The following is a 10,462-nucleotide window of genomic DNA, read 5'->3' as shown; positions in this document are numbered from 1 at the left end:
AGCATCTGGAAAACAGATGATTTTAGTTTTAGAAGAGATCAGCTTTGGAGAGTGAAAAGCCATCAGAGATAGGGAGATGGAGGGGGGAGAGACAAAAACTGAAGAGAAAGGAAAGACATCCACTCTCATATAATGTGCTAAACAATATGAAAAAGAGTCGTCTCAAAAGTAGAGTGGTAGGATACAACTCATCTAGTCTATAGACTGGAATGCTCTTCGGTGGGACAAATAGGAATAAGGCGGAAAGTCATTAAATCCAGAGCTGACATCTGAATTAGACAGCATATGTGACTGTTAGAAATGGGGTCTATAGTTGGCAGTCAGTTTACACCCTGTCCAAGAAGAGTCCTTCACTCTAGTCAGGGTAAGGGAGTCACACACCTAAGATAACCCCTGCTCACCGCCCTGGCAGCTTGGCTCAAACAGTCAGGCTTATCTTAGAGGCAATATATAAAGTATTTCTATACACACACATACACACACACACACCCACGTGTTACCACCCTTGTGGGGGCAATGTGTGGACACTTGCCTTGCAGGGACTACCCTTTCCAATGTTTTGAAAATATACCAATAACAGAAAAATGTTAAGAAAAAATTCAAAATACAGGATCCTGCTTCAAATCTGTAAATACGTTGTTATGTAATCACACACACAGATCCCCCTTTGTGTGGACTTGAACATGAGTTACCATCTTTGCGGGGACTTACTCAATAAATTTCACTTGTGATTGAATACATTCATAAAAACATGGCAAAATGTTATTTTCAGTGCTTTACCTAAAAAACCTAATAGTTTTGCCATATATAAATAGCTCATTATGTCCGAGGAGCACACAGAAAATGGATCTTGATGATAATGTTTTTCTCAACAGAAAACAATAACATATCAAGATCACAGAAAGGGATTCAAAGATATCTAGCATATTGCTATCTGCTCACAAACATTAACGGTCAAGGAAAAAGCACATGATTAACTCAATTTTAGATGTCAAAGATCCTTCAATGTGGTCAGGTTGGAAAGCTAATTTGAGATTACCTAGCTGAACTTCATCACTAGGCATCATCTTATTTGTATGTCTGTGCAATAATGGTCCCCAAAGGTATGTCATGTGATTATACTAATGTTCTAGAGCTGTCAGAGAGTGTGATGATAGTCATTTTCAAGCTTTTGCTGAGATAGTGCATGATTATATTGATGCACAAGTCCTCACTGATATAGGGCCTGATTTTGAGTTTGGCAGATGGGTTCCACCGTCCGCCGAACCTCCGACGGGGAGGTTGCAGCCACACTGGCTACCTCCCCACAAGGCCCATTAAGAGTTTCCCACTAGGTCAAAAGGCAGTAATCTAAGTTTCCGCCTAGGTGCTGGCCAGTGCATGGGCAGTGCAGGGCCACCAATGGAGCCCCCTGCACCTGTTCTCTGCCAGCCTTTTCATGACGGTGCTACTGCCATGAAATGGCTGGCAGAGAACGAGTTTGTAATCCCCAGGGCAGCTCTGCTTGCAATGCTGCCCTGGCAGATTAGGATCGCCACCTCCTGCTTGACCGTCGGGATCCCTGATCCTGGCGGAGTTGGCGGTCCCCCCAGGGCCTGACCGCCAGGGTTAAAATATGGTGCTCGGACCGACCACTATTGGCGAGTCTGGTGGTCGAGTGACTGCCAGACTCGTAATGAGTGCTATAGTGTTTAACTGTGGTCACTCTTAAGTCCCCATAACCATAGTGTGAGATTATATTTACCTTCAAGTTCCCTCAAAGATAGTGTGTGATTATGCTAACACTCAAGTCCCCACAGAGATAGCATGTGATGATAGATATGTTGACGCCACATGAGATAGCGTCTCATTAGAGTGATGCCCATATTGCTGCACAGTTAGTGTGTGATTATACTTATGTTCAAGTCCCCACAGAGTTAGTGTGAGATGATAGTGATGTTTGAACCCTCCAAAAGATAGGGTCTGATTATAGTAATGCCCAGGCCCCAAGAGCTATGGTGTTTAGTTATAGTCATGTTCAGGTCCCCTTAGAGATAATGTATGATGATAGTCATGCTGTAGATCATGCAGAAATAGTGCGTTATTATAGTAATTCCCAGGTCCCCACAGCGATAGTGTGATTATAGTCATGTTCAAGTCCCCAAAGAGATAGTGTGTGATTATACTAACACAAGCCAAGTCCCCACAGAGATAGTGTGTGACAATACTAACACAAGCCAAGTCCCCACAGAGATAGTGTGTGATTAGACTAACAGTCAAGTCCCCACAGAGATAGTGTGTGATTATGCTAACACTCAAGTACCTGCAGAGATAGTGTATGGTTATAGTTATGTTAAATTCACATGAGATAGTGTGTCATTGGAGTGATGCAGAGGTTGCCGAACTGATAGTGTAGTTGTGTTCAAATTCCCACAGAGATAGTGAAGGATAATAGCTATGTTCAAACCCTCCAAAAGATAGGGTCTTCCTATAGTCAGGACTAGGTCCCTAGAGATATAGGCCCTCATTACAAGTCTGGCGCCAATGCGGCAGCCCGAGCACGATATTTCCACCCTGGTGTTTGGACCACGGGGTCCGCCAGCTCTGCCAGGATCAGGAATCCCTGTGGTCTGTCGATCCTAATCCACCAGGGCAGCGCTGCAAGCAGCATTGCCCTGGGGATTACGACCTTGTTCTCCACCTGCCATTTCATGGCGGTAGCACCGCCATGAAAAGGCTGGCAGAGAACTGGTGCCATTGCACTTGGCGTGGGCCGTGCAGGACCTACCTGGACAGCAACCTTGCAATGCTCACCATCTGCTCTGCAGACAGAGAACATTGCGAGGGTGTTGGTGCACCCTGCAGCCTACAGCGTTGCCGCTGACTCAATTACAAGCCGGAGACAATGCTGTAGGCTGTTTCCCACAAGGCCAGAGGGTGGAAACTTTGGTTTCAACCCGCTGATCTAGTGGGAAACTCTTAATAGGCCTGGCAGGAAAGTAGCCAGTGTGGCAGCAACCTCCCCATCGGCAGTTCGGCGGGCAGTGGAAACCATCCGCCAAACTCATTATCAGGCCCTAAGTGTTTAGGTATAGTCATGTTTAAGTCTCCCTAGAGATAGTGTACGATGATAGTAATGCTGCAGTTCATGCAGAAATTGTGTGTTAATATAGTAATTCCCAGATCCCCACAGTGATAGAGTGATTATAGTCATGGTCAAGTCCCCACAGAGATAGTGTGTGATTATACTAACACTCAATTCCCTGCAAAGATAGTGTGTGATGATACTTATTTTGAATTCAGATGCAACAGTGTGACAGAGTTATGCCCAGGTTGTTGCACAAATAGGGGGTCATTACTAGTCTGGCGGTCACTAGACCGTCAGACTCGTGGATGGCGGTCGGACCTCCGGCAATGTGGCGGTCCGAGCGCCACATTATAACCCTGGCAATTGGGCTGCCAGGGAACCGCCAACTCCACCAGGATCGGAGATCCTGGTGGTCTGCAGGTGGTGGCAGTCCTAATCCGCAGCACTGCCTTGGGGATTACGACCCCCTCCTCCGCCAGCGGTTTCATGGCGTACCACCACCATGAAAGTTCTGGCAGAGAACAGGTGCAGAGGGCTCCAGGGGGGGACCTGCACTGCCCATGCACTTGGTATGGGCAGTACAGCACCTCCCTAGCCAGTACCATCACAGTGTTCACTGTTTGCTTTACAAGCAGTGAACAGTTCGAGGGTGCTGGTGCTCCCTGGAGACTATAGCATTGCCGCCGATTATGAGCCGGAGAAATGCTGTAGCCTGTGTCCGCCCACTGACCTAGTGGGAAACTCTTAATGGGCCGGCGGAGAGGTAGCCTGTGTGGCAGCAACCTCCCCGTCGGAAGTTGGGTAAAAACCATCCACCAAACTCATAATGATCCCCATGACACCATATCATCAAGGCCATGAAAAGTAATGCACGGTGGCTTTATGTGGTCTTGTAGATATGGCTCTGCACTGTGCGCCGCAGGAGCATAAAAAAAAGTGAAGGTCTGGTGGCTTGTAAATAAGCCCCTAGTGTTTAGAGATAGTGTGTGATCATACTTATGTCCAAGTCCCCTTAGAGATAGGGTGTGATCAAAGTCATATTCAAATCCCTAAATAAAGAACGTTATGATACAAATGTGCTAGTTCTAGGAGATATGGTGTATTACAATAATCATGCCTAGAGATGGTATGTGATAACAGTGATGCCCAGACACCTGCAGAGATGTGTGATTATAGTCATGCTCAAGTCCTGCAGAGATATTGAGTGATTATCGTAAAACACAGGTCCCCAAATAGATGGTGAGTGATAATAGGGAGGCTCAGATAGTGATTATGGACCTGTAGAGAAAGTTTCTGAGGACTGTCAAGTTCAAGTCCCTGTAGGGGCAGTCCTGTATGACAGATATTTAGATGTCTTTGCAGAGATAGTATGTGATGATAGTAATGTTCAAGTCTCCACAAAATTAATACTTGATTATATTGATGCCCAGGTCCCCACAGAGATAGTGTGTGAATATAGACATTCCATGCTCTCTACAGAGTTAGCTTGTGATGATACTCATGTTCAATTCCCTGCAAAGATAGTGTGTGATTGATTACATTGATGGCCATGTCCCCGCAGAGATAGCTTGTGGTCATATCGATGTCCAGGTCTCCACAGAGATGATGTATCATTATAATATTACCCAGGTCTTGCAAAGAGATGTGTGATGGTAGTTATGTACAAGTCCCAGCTAAGATAGAGTGATATTGGTTATATTGATACCCAGGTCCTCACTGACATAGTGTGTGATTATAGGGATGCCCAGGTCCCCAAAGAGGCAGTGTGTGATTATAGTAATGGTCAAGTCCCCACAGTGATAGTGTGTGATTATAATCATAGTCAAGTCTCCACAGATGACGTGTTCAATGATAGCTATACTGAAGACCCAAAACAGATAGCGTTAGTCTGGTGACTTAGTAAACTAATGTATCCACTTGAGGGATCTGTGCTTGACCTACCATCATGCACCAGCCATTAATGTGGGAAAAGAAAGCTTAAAACGTGCCCCTGATAAACATAGGAGTCATTCACAAAGTTGAAAAGCATGTTTTCAAGAGTGGGCATAATTTACATAGAGTATTACACACTTCTTTTAATTTGGGCTTGTGCTCCCTTTGTGCCAGAGTAAAGAAAATCACTGACAGTTGTGCAACTATATTTGTATGGGAAAGGGGGCATTCTCATAATGGGCACATGCTAACTATGGTGAATGAAACCAATATTGATTCCAAAATATTGTGTGAAATAAATATCATCATTTCAAAAATATTGTAGAACAGAATATGGAGGTAACACTACTTTATTTTTGTACATGATATCATTGTTAAGAATATTGTTGCATTTAATATTGTTGACTATAATATAGATGTATTAAATATTGCTTTTAATGAATTATGTGTGTGTATATATATATATAGACACATACATGTATGTTAGAATATTATTTGTAGGTGTTGGTAACAGTAGTATAATTGTTGTTTTTTCTAAATATAGATTGTAATTGTAAATGTGCAATGTATATTTTTAGTAGAATATAATTTAGTAGCAAGTTGGCTTTGTAGGGTAATAGGGTGGAGAAGTATTTCAATTACAAGAATTGTTTTTAATGTTATTTAATTTAAGGTAAATTAAATATGTACATTTAAATATTTAATTGGTTAATATGTACAATTTCTAATTGTTTAGTTGTTACTTCATTTATTTAAGTTTAATTTGTGATTTTAAATGTATATTTGTTATAGTATAACTAATAATTTAGTAGCTAGGTGTTTGTAAATATTAAATTGATGATTATTTTGTACTTGATTATTATGTAATTTCTTGTTTGGTGTGTTTAAATATTTATTTCATTTTGTATGTTTATACCAAAATGAACACTCTTATTCTTATGTGTGAATAGTTTACCAAAGTTGTACAAAAATACAAGTATCAAAATGTCATCCAGTACAAAAGGCGGCAGTTTCAGCAGTAGATTCTGAAAAGAAACATAATAAAGTGAGCCATAAAGTGACAGTGAGGTGCAGACCTAACCTTCCTTCAGAGGGGGTGTGTCCTGCTCCCACCCCCCAAAAGCACATTACTGATCGCACAGCCATGGTGTCCCCTAGTGATCACTGTGCATAAAGGGGCTCCTCAAACCTTGCATAGACACCTTCACCCCTCCCCAAAATAAAAAAAAAGATAATGGGTGCAAATTACACCTAACAAGGGCTACCCCACCTCAGTGAGTGGGACCCATTCCTTTAAAACAAAGGAAATAAAAAAAATACCCTTACATTGCGAGTCTTTCACTGAAGTAAAGTTGGGGTTGTAAGGGGCAGAAGTGGGAGAAAGGGTCAAAGAGTATCTCAGTGCTGGACTACATACAATCATACGGTTAATGTCCCCCAAGAACAGGGACAAGTTAATGACCTCCAAGAACAGGGACAAGTTAATAGCCATGGCCCCAGACCTCTTAAGATTATGCCCTCACCTTTTCCAAATACCCATAAGAGAATGGCTGATTAACTCAAGAGGAGAAAGGTGGTAAGTAGTCCCAGGACAGGGGTAAATTGTTTAAACTTGTACAGTAAAAAGGTTTGAAGTAGTGGAAGCCAGCTCAGGAAGTTCCAGAGTTGTGCAAAAAAATGACAAGTTAAACTGATCGAGGTCCCAAAACAATGAAGGAGGTGATATGAGGGTTGGGCAGACTATTGTACCACTGCACCCTTACCAGCCCAGTGCGTGGAAATAGACCCACTACGACCCTGGTCCCCATTAAAAAAAAAAAAAAGTGGGCGGTGTAGCAAAATCCCTCCCTGAGTGCCCAGATTCCTCTACCCTAAGCTTGAAATAGTTACTCCTTTTGTTTACAACACAAAGAGGCCATGCTGGCTAGACCTGGCAAATGTTAAACTGAAAGCCCAGCTCCCATAATCCCTCATGAGGTTAAAGGTCAAATCAGCCGCAACGAAAATCCTCTGGACCTGTGCAGGTAAAGTGCAAGAATGGCTTCTATTGCTGTTTTTTTTTTTTTTCTTTGCATGTGGAAGACATAGGATATCCAGTTAAAGAGGTTTTCTTCAGCAGTACGTGCAGTCTTAATAGTTGGGACAGCCCCGAATCCAAACTGCTCCTGTGTGCATCATGGCGTCAGCAGATTGCGAGGTTGGTGAGCCCGTGGGAGGAGTCCAAGAAACCAGACATGGCGCACAGTAGGCCAACAGTAGAGTCCTTCCCGGAAAGCTCCAGTATGCTAGGCTACAACGTCCCAGTGTGCCCAGGACCCAGAAAGCTCCAGTGTGCGCACTCTGAGGCAGAGGGCCGGCTGTGACTGCTTTTAATGTCCAGAACGTGCAAGTTCCTTACAAGGCGCGGTCTGCCCACCTCACTTGGCTTTGAGACGCAAAATTAACTTGCGCAGTTGCCGCTGACGGGCCTGCAGCTGCTGTTTCTCCAGAGCCAGGCGCCTCTCGCGGACAACCAGGGAATGCAGAAAGGCCGTAGCCTCGCCCAAGATCACCACTTTGGGGGTCTTTGATGTGGTGGCTAGGCCAGGCACCTCGTAGCGCAGAGCCAAGAAGCGGGAGCGCAAGTCGTACCTACGCTTCCGCTCCATGAAATTATGGTTCTTTTTCTTCACCACCTCTCCATCCGAGCCAGAGCTGCCACAGCCACTGCTGCTACCTTTGGGAGACAAGGGAGAGGGGGTCTCTGGGGTGTCTGGCGGGGACAGGAGCGAAGAGGACAGTGTCTCGGTCAGGGATAGTGGTGGCTCTTCCTGCTCCATTTTCAGTGGGACCGCGGAGTCTGGGAACTGCTGGCTGGGGGGCTCCTGGGGCATGCGGGCAGCATAGTTGTGCTGCTGCCGGTGGATGGAGATGTGGAAGTGCTTCATGCATGGGTCCAGCAGGTCTGCTCGCACCGTGATCATGACTGGCTGCCGCGCCTGCCGCGCCCGGCGCCTCTGAACCGTCACCACGTCAATCTCGTCATCATCATCAGAGTCACTCGGGGTATCTGATCCAGCCGAGATAGGGGGCTTCGCATCAGGAGGAGCCGTGCTAGGCAGGCCAGCCGGCTCCGGATTCTTGGTTACCGGGACTGGTGCAACAGGTTCGGGTTTAGGCACAGGGAGGGCTTTAGGGGTGCCACCGAGAGCCGGTCATTGAATACCTTCTCCAGGCACCCACGTGTGGAGAGGCAGTCCCCCCACATGCAGTCCCTGAGCAGCACCATGGAGCTCATGGCCCCAGTCCATCTTCCTGTCCATCTTCCTGTCCCCTTCATGGGGGGTGAGAGGTCCCATCCCAGATCATCTCCCAGGGGCGCCATGCCACCAGCATCTCCACTCGAGCGTCCGGACAGATGCCGGGGACTGGGTACCAAAGCCACTGAGCGGGAGGGGTCCTCCTCGAGATCCGTGTCGTAAAAATAGAAATAGTGCTGAAGAGCATCCAACTCCATCCTGGAGTAAGACCTCTGCCCGCACTTTCTCGCGTGCTCTGCTCGGGAGCTTTGTTTCAGCGCCGACTTATAGCAGCTGAGCCGGAACACTCTTATTACATTTATGTAGAGTAAATTTATTTAGTTTACATATGTTTTATTAATTTAATATTGGTAATTATTTAAATATGTTTTAATAATGACTAGAATGGTATATGTACCTTTTCTGAAGTACAACACTTTCCCTAATGTTGCTTAGAATGGAGTGGAAATGGAAAATCTAATCCCTCCAAAATCCAGTGCTTTCCCTACTGTTGCCTAGATCAGAGGGTGAATAGCAAATCTAGCCCCTTCAAGTCCAGTGCTTTCCATATTGTTGCTTAAATTGGAGTGGATATAGTAAGGCTAACATCTCTTAAGTCCAACAATTCCCTACTGTTGCTTACATTGCAATGGGAATAGTAAATCTAACCTCTGTGAATTTCAACACCTTCCCAACTGTTGCTTACGGTGGAATGAGAATAAAAAATATTACACCTCTGAAGTCCAACACTTTATCTAATTTTGTTTACATTGGAGTTGGAATAGTAACCTCTTTCAAGTGTAACACTTTTTCCTACTGTTTTTTAGAATTGGAGTTACGTAATTTATTTTTGCTGTCTTTGAATCACTGGTGTATTTTTTCAATTTGTTGTCCCCTTATGTTTAGTTTATTATTCTTAAAATTTCAATTTTTCATTTGAAATTTATATTTTTGTATTAGTTTGTTTTTTAACTCATTGTATTGTTAGTCAGATCCTCCAGTGCAAAGTCAGTGTGCTTCAGGGGGAGTAGAGTCATTTTAACTACCTCGTAGATTGAAATCTGGAACTTTATATCATCTGCCATGGCTTCCCATCTTACATTCTTATAGTCATTAGACACTGTTAGATTATTGTCCATTACCCATTTGATTAGATTACTGCTGTTGAATGCAGAGGATAAAAAAGCTGTGCAGAGAGCTTGGTGGTCACTATCGACTCTAGAAGTGACAGTCATATCAATGAGCAGCTAATTTTTGACCAATAAGTTTAATCGATGTGAGCAAAAAGGTATTTTGTAAGCAGGTATTGACTAGACTCCAGACATGAATGGAGGATATCCAGGTCCCCTCTCATTTTCAAACAGGATTCAGGAAAGGAGTAAGTACAATAGATCAGGTATTTAGATTTAATCTCCTTTGTTGGAAATTCCTGAACTTAAAAAAAGACCATCTGTACGTAGCTTTTATTGATTTAAAGACTGCCTTCGAACTGGTCCCACGCGACTTGCTGTGGAATGTCCTGGAGTCTTACAATATTAACAGCGAATTACTGAGATTGATAAGACACCTTCATGAGGAAACTTATGCCCAGGTCTGATGGTCACAGGGTGGTAACTTGACAGAAGCTATACCCATTGTAAAAGGGGTCAGGCAAAGTTGTGTACTAGCCCCTACCCTGTTCAGCCTCTTTATTAACGGTGCAGTAGATCAGCTGATGAGATATAATTACGATGCACCTAAGTTAGCAGGAGCCCCGGTCCCTATTTTATGTTTGCAGACGACACTGTACTGATCTCAAGAACCCCAATGGGTCTCCAAAACGAATTGGATGCTTTCTCTATGTTCTGTGAGAAGAGGGGTCTTGAAATAAACTCAGATAAGTCCAAATTTATGGTTTTTTAATTGTATAAGAAATTCAGGGGGAAAACAACCGTAGGCGGCCAACTGATTACTTGGGGATCAGATTAGCGGACGACCAACAATGGTCAGCACAAATTGGAAAGAGTGCCTCTGTCCTTCGGCAGAGGTCAGCAGTGATAGGGAAGAAAATTAAAGACTCTTTAGAGGGGGAAATATCGCCAGCTATCACTGTATATAAGGTTGCAGAAGTGGCAGCCTCAACCTATGGTGCCGAGCTTTGGGGCCATTGTAACTCCAGGAGTCTGACATTGGTTGAATACCGATT

General features: G+C 44.2%; 1 pseudogene; it reads right to left on the bottom strand.

Annotated features, from left to right (window-relative positions):
- Positions 1–7,416: 7,416 nt before the first annotated feature.
- On the bottom strand, positions 7,417–8,512 carry LOC138248908 (protein L-Myc-1-A-like; annotated as a pseudogene).
- Between the last annotated feature and the right edge of the window lie 1,950 nt (positions 8,513–10,462).

Source organism: Pleurodeles waltl, chromosome 1_1 (genome assembly GCF_031143425.1).
Source record: "Pleurodeles waltl isolate 20211129_DDA chromosome 1_1, aPleWal1.hap1.20221129, whole genome shotgun sequence".
NCBI classification, from domain to species: domain Eukaryota; kingdom Metazoa; phylum Chordata; class Amphibia; order Caudata; family Salamandridae; genus Pleurodeles; species Pleurodeles waltl.
The sequence above is the reverse complement of the archived record's forward strand: the minus strand, read 5'-3'. Positions and strand labels throughout refer to the sequence as shown.